At 36.6% G+C, this 13,746-nt stretch overlaps 1 protein-coding gene across 3 annotated transcripts in view; it reads right to left on the bottom strand.

The window, feature by feature from the left end:
• The window catches only part of S6kII (Ribosomal protein S6 kinase II), a 277,023-nt gene that overhangs the window by 120,310 nt on the left and 142,967 nt on the right, over window positions 1-13,746 (bottom strand). The window lies entirely within an intron of this gene.

Genomic DNA, 13,746 nt, shown 5'->3' with positions numbered 1-13,746 from the left:
GAAAATTGAACCAACGTTTCGGTTTTACATATATCCGAATACCAATTTGTTGGCAACTATGTATACTTTTGGGACATACTGTGCGAATTTAATGAAGATTGTTTACTTTATTCGTCTAGTGAGGCAGAAATACCTACCTACGAAAAATATTCGTCATCGTTCGCGATTAGTGTTTATTTACTCGGGCGATGTGTGTGTTTTTTTACTCCTACGAATAGGTATACCTCGTACACTCGATATAATATGAGTGAAAATAAAGTAATATAGGAAGGAAGTAAGGAAGAGGGCTAGAGGAGTTGAAAGCGCGAAATCACGATACACACTTCGACTCGTTACATTAGACGGCGATATTTCAAGCCTGGCAATGATTTATTTTTACGATGAAGTCTAATCGAAGCAATTTATCGTACACGACTATACATACTCGTACTATACGTATAGGAGTATAGTATACCTATGGAAAGACATTTACTTCGCATGTAACGTTATACTCGCGTCGTACACACATACAGCTAATAGCTATAATACGTTTGATGTATTAGCACGATGAGCATCGTGTAGGTAAGGTATGTACCATAATGCCACTCCATCGTAGATATGTATCTTTTGGCTGCTCACGTGTCCCTTACTCGTATATATACGGTTAATTTGTGTCGAAAAGTGAAAATAAAAATCAATCATAACGAATGACGCTATTTCAAGGAGACCTTCTTCCCCTCTAAAACTTCTCTCTTTTTTTTGGTAAATGTTCGTTTTTATATCGCCATTACAGTTAAAAGTGATGGTTTTGACTTTTATTGTGTGGTACAAATAAGAACTTCATTCGTCTTTTAACGAGTGTATCGCGTTTCGTGATCGATTTACCAACGAATTGGAGTGCTGGATTTGCGGCGGGGGGCTTTGATTAACCCTTTGGTACCGGGAGATAATCTGATGGATGATGTCTCAGTCTTTTCATTCTTTTGACGGAGAATTCATGCCCAAAAGTGGCTCTTATTTATAATTGTAAACATTTTCTAGTAGCTGGTTTTCATAGAAGAAAAAATCTTTGAAATTTTTAGCCCTCGAACTTGAAAATAAATGGTAACTGAAAGCCCCAAGTTGAAAAAGAAAATCTGAAAATGCGGAGCTTCGAAAGAATCTTCTTCAAAGTATAAGATTATAAACAGACAATACGATCGTGTGAGAAAGTACCGCGTTGGCCGAATCGCGAATATTTTTTATGGCGCGACATCTCGTAGCACGACGGCGGCGTCATTCACGCTTTTTGCTACCTTTATAAATGGGAATCTCGACAGGTGCGTAATTAAGTAAAAAGCAGAAGTTTCTTGTAAGCCTATTCAGCAGCCAGGCGTGCGAAAGAAGAGCTAAGAAGCGAGAGAGGGGGGGGGGGGGGTCGCGGAACAGTGTGAAAGAAGCGGATACACTTACTTAGCATTTATCGCGTTGTTACGTCCCATTTAACCGAATTTAACGACTGTTGAGGCGTGTTGCTGCGATAAGGCAGCTTTTTCTCGCACCTAAAAACACCCGAATGGTCGGCTTCTAAAAGTTGCAAGCTTATTATAAGCTTTGATTGTGTCGAATGTAATGCTGCTATTTTTATGCTTTCAGCAGCAGTAACTAGCTGCTAGCTGACGATGGCAGACATCATGAAATCTTAATCTTCAGCAGGCTGTGGGCCAACATACGATTTACCAAGGCAGGCGATCGTAGACGTATCGTGAACATGTATGTACTTATACCTTTAGTACCGCGTGCTTTGGTTGAAATTTAACATGTACGATTGTACGTGTGCAAAAGTGTATTTGTAATATTGTACACGTACATGTAAGGTTTGTGTGGTACCTGTCATTAAAATTTTATCGCCGCTGCTTCAAGTGTGACTCATTCGAACTTCCTGATAGTGATAATAACGCGTTTGAGAATCACTCGTTCGTTGCATTTTCTGTGATGAACGTCAAAAGTTTCAAGTATTCGTATACTCTGGCGTAAGATTGACTCCACACACGTTTCATACTTAAAATTGCGATGAAGTTGAACTTAGTTCGAAAACTTACATATTTTGAAAAATTGATATTTGGAAAATTTCAGTATTATACGATTTCAAAAAGAGTTCCATCTGACAAAATGGCAGAAAAATGTTTGAATCGGATCGAAAAAACATGCTAAAATACTACTAAATACGACCTGATTGAAAAACTAAAATCCACCCAATACCCTAATTTCAACATGCTGAGCCGATTGGAGGCGGTTTCAAACGGTTCTGGAGCCTCCAGCCGTATCTGGGAAACTATACATTTTCAACATTGATCAGAAAATAATGACCAGAACATGATAAGTAATTAAAATCCTCCGTCGTCTTTATGTCAAATAAAAATCTTTTACGGACGAATTGATTCATTATATTTTGTGAAATATTTGTATAGAAATCGATCTGCTTACAATCGAATCGAATCATTTACGAACGATCGGTGATTGAACAACAAATTGATGGATTTCTAGGTGAATCATTTACGAACTAATTGATCAAATGTTGGTGAATTGTTCGCGAAAAAGTTGAATAATTTTTAGTGAATCATTCGCAAACAAATTTATTAGTAAAAGTAACTCGTTTGTGAACGAATTGATTCGTATGAGTGAATCGTTCGCGAACGAATCGATATATATGTGTTTATTCAATCTTTGGTGAATCAATTCAATTCACGAACGAATTGAATAATTTGAACGAATAGATTTGTACAAGTGACTCGTTCGTGAACGAATAGATTCATTTATTCAATTTTTTGTGAATCATTCGCGAACGAATTTATTCGTAAAAGTAACTCGTTCGTGAACGAATTGATTCGTATGAGTGAATCGTTCGCGAACGAATCGATATATATGTATTTAATTAATCTTTGGTGAATCATTCACGAACGAATTGAATAATTTGAACGAATAGATTTGTACAAGTGACTCGTTCGCGAACGAATCGATTCATTTATTCAATTTTTTGTGAATCATTCGCGAACGAATTTATTCGTAAAAGTAACTCGTTCGTGAACGAATTGATTCGTATAAGTGACTCGTTCGCGAACGAATCGATTCATTTATTCAATTTTTGGTGAATCATTCACGAACGAATAATTGAATAATTTTTGGTGGGTCATTCGGGAACGAATTTATTCGTAAAAACCACTCGTTCGCGAACGAATCGATTCATTCATTCAATTTTTTGTGAATCATTCGCGAACGAATTTATTTGTAAAAGTAACTCGTTCGCGAACGAATCAATTCATTTAATTTATTTTTGGCGAATCATCACTCTCGAACCAATTGAATAATTTTTAGTGAATCATTCGCGAACGAATCGATCCATTCAATGAATTTTTGGTGAATCATTCACGAACGAAAAATTGAATAATTTTTGGTGGATCATTCGGGAGGGAACGAATTTATTCGTAAAAACCACTCGTTCGCGAACGAATCGATTCATTTATTCAATTTTTTGTGAATCATTCGCGAACGAATTTATTTGTAAAAGTAACTCGTTTGCGAACGAATCAATTTATCTAATTAATTTTTGGCGAATCATCACTCTCGAACCAATTGAATAGTTTTTAGTGAATCATTCGCGAACCAGTCGATCCATTCAATGAATTTTTGGTGAATCATTCACGAACGAAAAATTGAATGATTTTTGGCGGGTCATTCGGGAACGATTTTATTCGTAAAAACCACTCGTTCGCGAACGAATCGACTCATTTATTCAATTTTTTGTGAATCATTCGCGAACGAATTTATTCGTAAAAGTAACTCGTTCGTGAACGAATTGATTCGTATAAGTGACTCGTTCGCGAACGAATCGATTCATTTATTCAATTTTTGGTGAATCATTCACGAACGAATAATTGAATAATTTTTGGTGGGTCATTCGTGAACGAATTTATTCGTAAAAACCACTCGTTCGCGAACGAATCAATTCATTTAATTTATTTTTGGCGAATCATCACTCTCGAACCAATTGAATAATTTTTAGTGAATCATTCGCGAACGAATCGATCCATTCAATGAATTTTTGGTGAATCATTCACGAACGAAAAATTGAATAATTTTTGGTGGATCATTCGGGAGGGAACGAATTTATTCGTAAAAACCACTCGTTCGCGAACGAATCGATTCATTTATTCAATTTTTTGTGAATCAATCGCGAACGAATTTATTTGTAAAAGTAACTCGTTTGCGAACGAATCAATTCATCTAATTAATTTTTGGCGAATCATCACTCTCGAACCAATCGAATAATTTTTAGTGAATCATTCGCGAACGAGTCGATCCATTCAATGAATTTTTGGTGAATCATTCACGAACGAAAAATTGAATAATTTTTGGTGGGTCATTCGGGAACGAATTTATTCGTAAAAACCACTCGTTCGCGAACGAATCGATTCATTTAATTTATTTTTGGCGAATCATCACTCTCGAACCAATTGAATAATTTTTAGTGAATCATTCGCGAACGAATCGATCCATTCAATGAATTTTTGGTGAAACATTCACGAACGAATTGATTCATAAAGTAATCACGAAGCAATAATATTACTGCAGTAGATAGATTACATAATACTCCTTGATATCATAACAAGACAAGACCTATGAAAATAGGTTCTCAATTTAAATCACAAAAATTGCCTTCATACTGAACGATGTTCGTACCTACAACTCTACAAGTAAAACTAATTAAACAACTGCCGACGACGTTGCGACTAAAATTTACATTAATATCATTCTTTGTTTCGAGTTTTCTTCAAAGGCGCCTTCTTATTCTCAGCAAAAAAAAAAAAAAATGTTGAAACCACCCATAGCGTTTTACACAACAGCATTACATTTTTATCCGGAACTTTCGAATAAATCCACGAATGCTAGCGGCATTTGCAAAAGAAAAGAGGAGAAATTACCTTATATACCAACTGCAATTTGTTCAGAAAAAGTGGAGAAATGTCATTATGGAAAATACACGAGAACTGGAAAACGTTTTCGAGGATGAAGAAAACAAATGTAAAGTGGAATCCGAGTGAAAATAAAAGGTAAATTTACAGTCAGAAAGGCTGTAGAAAATTGAACATCAAAGAAACTACCTAGGTTGGAAAAAAAGTTAATATATAACAAGGTTGTCTAAATTTACATGTTGATAATTATTGGGCAAGAAAAAAAAACTGTAAGTTTTTGACTTGATGTTCAAAATACGATAAAGGGTGTATCATTTGAGCTCTCGCGTGCATCAAGATGTATTTACAATCGAGAAAAGTTCAACGTGATATACGTACAATCATTTCAACGTTTGTTTTCAAATATCATAAAATGAAGAGAATAATATACTTGACAACTATGATTTTTTCAATGTACATAAAATTCCGTCGATTAGAGACTGAAAAACACCCAGTTAAAAGCCCAACTCGTAACACTTTGTACAAAATACCCTATAATAAAAATTAGATGATAAAAAATTACCATAAAAATATTGACCCGACAGAAAAGCTGCGACTTACAAATACTTACGTAAGTATATCCTTTTTAATAAAAAAGTACTACGCCGAATTGACAACGACGTCGATGTTTTCATTAGCATTAAAAACTTTTGATCCTCTTTTCGCACTTGGCTTTTTAAAAACCAACCTCGCGGGTTTAACACAGCGTGACGGGACGAAAGAACAAAAAAATTTCCAAGCGACACGATAGTCGGGTACGTAGCGAACGAATTTAATTTGCTCCAGCTATCCAGTTTTATTTTATTTATAAATTCCGCTAAAAACTCGAATAATTTAATCATTTTTCGACGCGATAAAGCTTTTTCAACGGACGCCAGACGGGGCACGGGCACGCTGATAGAAAGAAAAATTTTCATACCACTCTTTTTCTTTCACCCAACGACGTGTAACATCTATCATCGTATCAAAGGATGAAAAAATTTTAAATCGTTTTAAAAGCACGACAATGAGAACGAAGAGTGTAAAGAGAAAATCGCGTATTCTACAAACCCTTTCGTTCTCGCGCTCTACCTTTTTTTTCCCACATCTTTTTTCGAAATAGCAAAGCGAGCGAAGTGTTGAAAGAGATTTTTCTTTACTTTATGACAGCATTGAGATATTCAAAGTTCTGCTTTTTTTTTGCGGTAAGACAGAGGAGGTTCATTTTTTCACAACTTTTTGATGAGACCAAAGTAAAAAGATAGGGGGAAAAAAGCTTTAAAATTTTAAAACATTTTAGTACAAGTAACAACCTGGAGCGATTTTTTACACTTGGCAGGTTTATAAGAAATGCAAAAAAAATCAGTGTACCTTCAAGTAACTACAATTCCGAAAAAAATTAATCAAAATTACGAGGTTGGTATAAAAATGGTTTCAGTGATTTTAGAAGCATGTTAGAAAACTCGTAAAAATATTTATTTGGGCCTTATTTTCATTGAAATTCCATTTCCACTGTGGCTGGGCAGAGAATTCTTTTTCGAAATTACACTCGAGATACCAGGCTGAATTTTCATGACGTCGAAAATGGATTCTTCAGATTTCAGATGAGCAGGAAACGATTTAAACATAGTCAACTTTACAGAAAATAACTCTATCCCCAAAAATATTAATTTTCACTAAAAAATTACAATTTTTCAATTGTTCAAAAAATTTTCTAAAAATTGAAAAATCAATTCATAGTAGACAGAAATTTCGATTTTGGGGATCCTACTCCACGTTGAAAAACCAATTTTCACAGAAATCGAAGCTTGGCATTCACGAATTGTTCTCTCATATGAAACTTCTTCGGCGTTCATTTTTACGAAGATGAAATATTTATCACAACGCCATGCCATCCGATACATAGACACGTGTCCACTATACGCATTCGCCTCCTAGCAAAAGGTTAGTCAACTACACGTACACATTGTTCGATATTTTTTCGAAGACGAGTATTCGCTAATTAATAAGCTTATACACGCGAGCATTCGCCCTTTCATTAATCTTTTTTCGTTGTTTAGACGAGTGCTGTGCATAACTTCGTTCATCATATACATATAATACACGAAATACGAAGATAGTCGCTCGAAAACAACAACAACAATGACACGACAATATGCATCGTCCAGGAATATAAAAACAATGTAACGATCGATGTTGGCAAGTTGAAAAATTCCATTTTACTTTAGCAAACTCGTATCACACCCTGTTTCACGAATAATGCTCGCAAAAGTTGTCGAAAAAGTAAAAATGCGACCAACTGACAAGGGAACCTCTTGAGGTGTCCGTCTCCGATTTGAACGGGACTGGGGTTTTTGGAAAGAGCATGTTCTAAAACCCCCAAATCCAAATTATTAGCTGCCCAAGTTCATTTTTCGATTTTTGGCGAATTTTTGAAAATCAAAAATTGACTATTTTGGTGATTTATGCTTTTTTAAAAAAAGTACGTATTTGATCAATAAAAATGTTCAAAATAAGTCCTAAAACTGATATTAACCCCCCCCCCCCAAATCCAAATTTCGCCATTTCCAGCCATTCTGGAGCCTCCAGCGCTATTTTTCAATTTCTCCAGAATTTTGAATTTGCTCCAGAAGGCGTGAATATGAAGTTGGGCAGCTAAAAATCGAGTTGTGTGTTATACTCGACCTGTTTAACGAATTTATACGCATTTGAGCCGATTCTGGAGCGGACACCTCAAGAGTGGTTTTTTGACCAGCGAGGCCCAAGAAAGGCTGGAAATGGCGAAATTCGCTCTCGTGTGGTTAATTAATGACAAAATACAGCGATTCGCGCAAATTTCAAAAATTTTCTCACAAACGAGAAATTTTTGATTTTTGGATATTTTCATTTCGAAAAAAGGCTGGTCAAAAAACCACTCTTGAGGTGTCCGCTCCAGAATCGGCTCAAATGCGTATAAATTCGTTAAACAGGTCGAGTATAACACACAACTCGATTTTTAGCTGCCCAACTTCATATTCACGCCTTCTGGAGCAAATTCAAAATTCTGGAGAAATTGAAAAATAGCGCTGGAGGCTCCAGAATGGCTGGAAATGGCGAAATTTGGATTTGGGGGGGGGGGGTTTAATATCAGTTTTAGGACTTATTTTGAACATTTTTATTGATCAAATACGTACTTTTTTTAAAAAAGCATAAATCACCAAAATAGTCAATTTTTGATTTTCAAAAATTCGCCAAAAATCGAAAAATGAACTTGGGCAGCTAATAATTTGGATTTGGGGGTTTTAGAACATGCTCTTTCCAAAAACCCCAGTCCCGTTCAAATCGGAGACGGACACCTCAAGAGGTTTCCTTGTGAGGAACAATTTGTGTTCCCGTGAGCATATCACATCTCGCCATATTTCGTGAAAAACAAAACCAAGAAGGCATATCTCGAATATCGGAGTATTTATCATCACAGAGAGACAATCTAAGTATATACTCATCAAATAAGCTCGCGAGTCGCGACCGCGAAATACGAGTACGTCAAAGTAATCTCGCAGGTTTTGCATCGTATCGTATCCATATCCCTCCCTTCCTGCCTCACTTGTTGCCTGACTCAAACTTATTACTTTATACCGACATATTACATATATGCACGAGCATCAGAAATATTCGAGAAACAGTCTCGATTATAGTATAGCTAATGAATTGGAAAATATTTACTGGCACGTTCGGGGATATGAAGATGGTATTTTGGATAAAGCTGCGGGCGAAGGAAGGAGATTCGTCAGAATACTGTGACAATATTCGTACGCGTGAATTTAGGAACAAATATATCCTGCCTGATACATTTCACTCTGGGGAATATGGAAAATTCGAATCTCTAAAACGCGTCTAATCCACCCAATGTCTACGATTATCGACTCATCGTGCAAAACATTCGAAAGCGAAATAAGAACTACGAACAAAAAAAATGTAAAAAACGAACTTTTTTCGAGCAGCTGCGCAGACAAAACGAAACACAATTTTATAAAAATTCACTCACCGAGGTACAAACCCCCAAGGTGAATAATGAAAACATGAAAACCAATCGCGAGTACTCAGTACGAACGATGAACCATAGTCAAAAGAAAATAACCACGAATCTTCGAACCAAAATGAACGCTTTAATTTGGTGCTTTTTCGCAATCAGCGATACGACTACGAGCCAGAGCCACCAGCACAACCGCGACAACAACGTGCAAAGCTCGCGCACTGAAATCAACCATAAAAGCAACACGTCGTCGCATATCTATCGCTATACTCGTAATACGATAAACTCGAGCTGAGAAAGCTTTTTAGTTTTTAGTTATTTCGGGCGAAATTAGACGGATGGCAGAGCAAAAGAAGCCGTAGCGCGCTGCTTGTAGTAGGTGTCGACTGTCGAATCGTCGATACAAGATGCGTAGGATACGTAGGTGTAGTAGATAAGTTCGCAGCACTGAAATAACAGCAGCGTATCCTTTACATGTCAGAGATGAAAAAAAAGGCTGCTGCACAGCGCCGAGACGTGATTGGCGCGGCATGCCGCATGCCGCATGCCGCCGAATAGCCTTTTCAATAAAGACGGACCGCCGCATTTTAAATTTAAAGCCATCAAAATTCGCAGACAAACGTCTACGCGTAAGTTACACACGTATAGGCTATCTATTTCTAGCGAAAAAAGGGGGATGCTGAAACGCAACCCTTCGAACGCGTGTGCTGCGAAAGGTCACAATCCAGCATGTAGGCGTTGAAAACGCAACCTGTGCAGCGTCTAAGACGTACTACACTCTCGACATACGGGTAAAAGTCGTTGTACTCGTACTCGCACTTAAAGACACGTTACAAGCAAAACAAATCGTCTTATTGTTTGTTGTTTTTAGAAAATCGACGTCACGTCACCTCCGGCCAAACATTTGCATAATTATTACTCCGCAAGGGATAAAAATGAGTCATGCTAATGGAGCAGCATTCGAATTGCTTCACCAGAAATGAAAAAAAAAACTCATCTTTGACAAATATAGCCGTTTACTTTCCGCCCACATCGTTTTTCTTTCGATATCTGAACAAACGAACGTATGTTCTTCGATCATTTTCATTGTTCCGAATTGTTTTCGTATGATTCGTTCGATTCCGAACAAATCGTTCGGGAACGACTCGAGACAACTTTTTTCACGATTGCATTCAAGCGTCAAGTTTTGGTTTGTCGTCTATATCTAGTTTGATTTTTCAACGAATCATTCGTTCGCGAACGATTTTTCTCTTTTGAGCAAATCGTTCGCGAACGAATCGTATACAATTTTTTTGACGGATTAAAGAACGTTTTGATTCAGTCTTTTCACGTCTGATTCAATTTCCTAGCGACTCGGTCGTTTCCGAAAGATTCGTTGATTCTGAGCGAATCGTTCGCAGACGAATCAACTCCAAATTGTGTTAAATGATTGAAGCAGATTCAAAATTTCAAGTTATACAGCATACTCGATCTTTAATCCGGCTTGCACCATTGGTGATTCATATTCATTCATTCGTGATCGATTTTTCGCCCTTTGATTCGCGGTCGTTCGCGAATGAATCATCTGTGATTCTTTCTGACGGATTGGATTTAAAAGAGTCGAATTTTGCACGTTCTCTTTCGCCGCATTCAATTTAGTAGGTACTAGGTACCTAGGTAGTGATTCAGTTGTTTTCGAATGATTTATTGATTCTGAGCAAATCGTTCGCGAACGAATTAAGTGCAGTTTTCAATAATTGGATTAAAACAGCAAAAGTTTCGCTACCTACGTCATTTATAATTATAATCTATTTTGATTTCTCAGCGAGTCATTCGTTCACGTATAAGATGTGCTCAGAAGAGACTAATCGTTCGTGAACGAATCATTCATTCTCAACATGTAGTCGATTTTTTGCCTGTGATTAAATCTCTCGCAAAATCATAACGAATCGTTTTCAACTGTAGATAACGAAATTGAAAATGACACGATTCGTCATGAAAACAGGGGGAAAATTCGTGAAAAGCTGTGTTTCGTTTGTACAAAAAATGAAAAATCAACAAAATTTTTTCAAATTGGTCAGAAGATCTTGAATGGTTGAAAATCCAAGAATTATAAACATTTTCGTGCAGAAACTTCGAAAAATTCAGAGAAACTAAGTAAGCTAAATTTGCAGAAAATGTGTTGAAAATGGAATAAGAGGTAATAAAACATTTTGAAAATTTCTCAAAATGAAAGACAAAATACTCAAAAATCAACAACAAAGCGCCGAAATCGATATAAAAATTGATGAAAATGATGCAGGAAAGTACTAGTCCGGCATATGACAATAGGAGTAATTGCACCCCCCGCCGATCCTCCGGGACAACTTTTTTCTCAAAGGGGACATCCTACGGAACATTTTAAAGCAAGCTTGCCAAAAATTTAGGCCAAAAATGAGGGAAAAAATCAAAATTTTACCAAATTGACCGAGAAAGCTGAAATTTGAGATATACCTTATTTTCGACATGCCAAATCGATAGGAAACGGTATCAACCCGTTTTGAGCAGTTCTGGAGCCTTTTGAAACTCGAAATTCCCACAAAATTCCATCAAATTGGAGTTGTAAAGCTAAAATTTATTCTGCAAACTAATTTCTATACGCTTCGAAGTACTGCAGGCAAATTTCAAGTCATTTTGGAGCCTCCAGCAAAATTTTGAAAATTTTTAGAACTTCCAGTACATTTTTGAAATTTGAAATTTTCACATGACTTCACTAAATGGAGATGGAAAGCTGAAATTTACTCTACACTCCAATTTTAACACCCTGTGAAAACCACTTCAGGTGGGTTCAAGTCATTTTAGAGCCTCCAGCGACTTTTTTGAAAATTACTGAAGCCTCCAGTGGATTTTTGAAACTTGAAATTCCCGCAACATTAATTTATCAAATGGAGTTGGCAAGCTGATATTTACTTCTCGCATACTACATGGTGGTTTCAAATGGTTTTGAAGCTTCCAGCTACTTTTAGGAAATTTCAATTTTCCAAAAAAACGCCATACAACCTTTCAAAAAGTCGCTGGAGGCTCCAAAACGACTTGAAATCCACCAGCAGTCAACTTCGTAGCGTATTGAAATTAGTTTGCAGAATGAATTTCGACTCTCCATTTAAGTTTGATGAAATTTTGGGGAAATTTCAAGTTTCAAAAATCTACTGGAGGCTCCAGTAATTTTCAAATGAATTGCTGGAGGCTCCAAAATGACTTGAACCCACCTGAAGTCGTCTTCAGAGGGTGTTAAAAGTGGAGTGTAGAGTAAATTTCAGCTTTCCATCTCCGTTTGATGAAATTTTGTGAAAATTTAAGTTTCAAAAATCTGCTGAAGGCTTCAGGAATATTCAAAAAGTTGCGGGAAACTCCAAAACGACTTGAAATTCACCTGCAGTACTTTGTAGCGTATTGAAATTAGTTTTTAGAATAAATTGTAGCTTTACAACTCCAATTTGATGGAATTTTGTGGGAATTTCGAGTTTCAAAAATCTGCTGGAGGCTCTAGAACTGCTCAAAACGGGTTGAAACCGTTTCCTATCGATTTAGCATGTCTAAAATAGGGTATATCCCAAATTTCAGCTTTCTCGGTCAATTTGGTAAAATTTTGATTTTTTCCCTCATATTTGGCCTAAATTGGATTTTCAAAAATTCACCAAAAATCGAAAAATGCACTTTAGCACTTGAAATTTTGACAGTTGATAAATTTTTGCCAGATCTTTCGACCTTTGTAAAGTTTGAAAAAGTCCGTGCAAGTCCCATGTTGGAACGCAAAATCTGAGATTTCGGCTGACCTGTCAATCAAAATGGCCGCCATTTTGTAGGTAAGGCCAACTTTTTTTTGGCAAGTTTGCTTTAAAATGTTCCTCAGGATGTCCCCTTTAAGAAAAAAGTTGTCCCGGAGGATCGGCGAGGGGTGCAATTACTCCTATTATCATATGCCGGACTATACTATGACAATTTATTTTAACCTCCAAATTTTAAAGATTTCACCAATTTTTTTCACTCCTTTTGGAATTTACAAATTGTATTTTCACTCTCCTGGAATTTCGCAATAACCACCAAGAATGGTCTAAAGGGTGGTCAATAAGTACCGATCAAAGTTGAAGGAAGCGTACGAGTAGTTCATTTTTGATACTTCCAGAGGAATTCGAAAAATCACTGAAAAGTCCAGAATGCCCAAAAACTAGTATTAGAAAATTCGCCAAAAATGATTCCGATCAAATCAAAGAGCTACGAGTTCAAAAAGTTCCCTCGTCAGTTTTGAACCATTTTCATTTCAATTTTACTTCTTTAAGCGAGCTACTTTTGGACAACAGCACGTAACCTTTACACTTTCCCCCTCCAAAGCGCTCCACCAAAATGGAATAGAAAAAAGCGTCTTCAAATCAAAAAAAGTAATTTGCGAGCCTATTTCTAAATTCAACCATCAAAATACTCTCAAGCATTAAGAGTTGAATTCGTAACAAGTCTCATTAGACAGTTAATTCTATTCTTTTCGCCCCCCTCCCCCTCCCACACTCGGTAATAAAACCCGACTCAAAAAAAAAGAACCGAGAAAAAAATGAAAACAAAAATGAAATTTAAACTCGAAACAGCCGTCGCCTCGTCGTCATCATCGCTAAACCATCAGTTTAAATCCTGCGGTGTAATAAAATTTTCTACGCGGTTATATCAACGCAGCAGCCTCATTACGTCCACGATAATTACCCGCCAAAAAAAAAGCAGCACGAACGACCGTATAAAAAAATAATATACCATCAACATTGTATAAAAAGGTTTAAC

The sequence above is a fragment of the Planococcus citri genome, chromosome 5 (assembly GCF_950023065.1).
Source record: "Planococcus citri chromosome 5, ihPlaCitr1.1, whole genome shotgun sequence".
Taxonomy (NCBI): Eukaryota; Metazoa; Arthropoda; class Insecta; order Hemiptera; family Pseudococcidae; genus Planococcus; species Planococcus citri.
The sequence above is the reverse complement of the archived record's forward strand: the minus strand, read 5'-3'. Positions and strand labels throughout refer to the sequence as shown.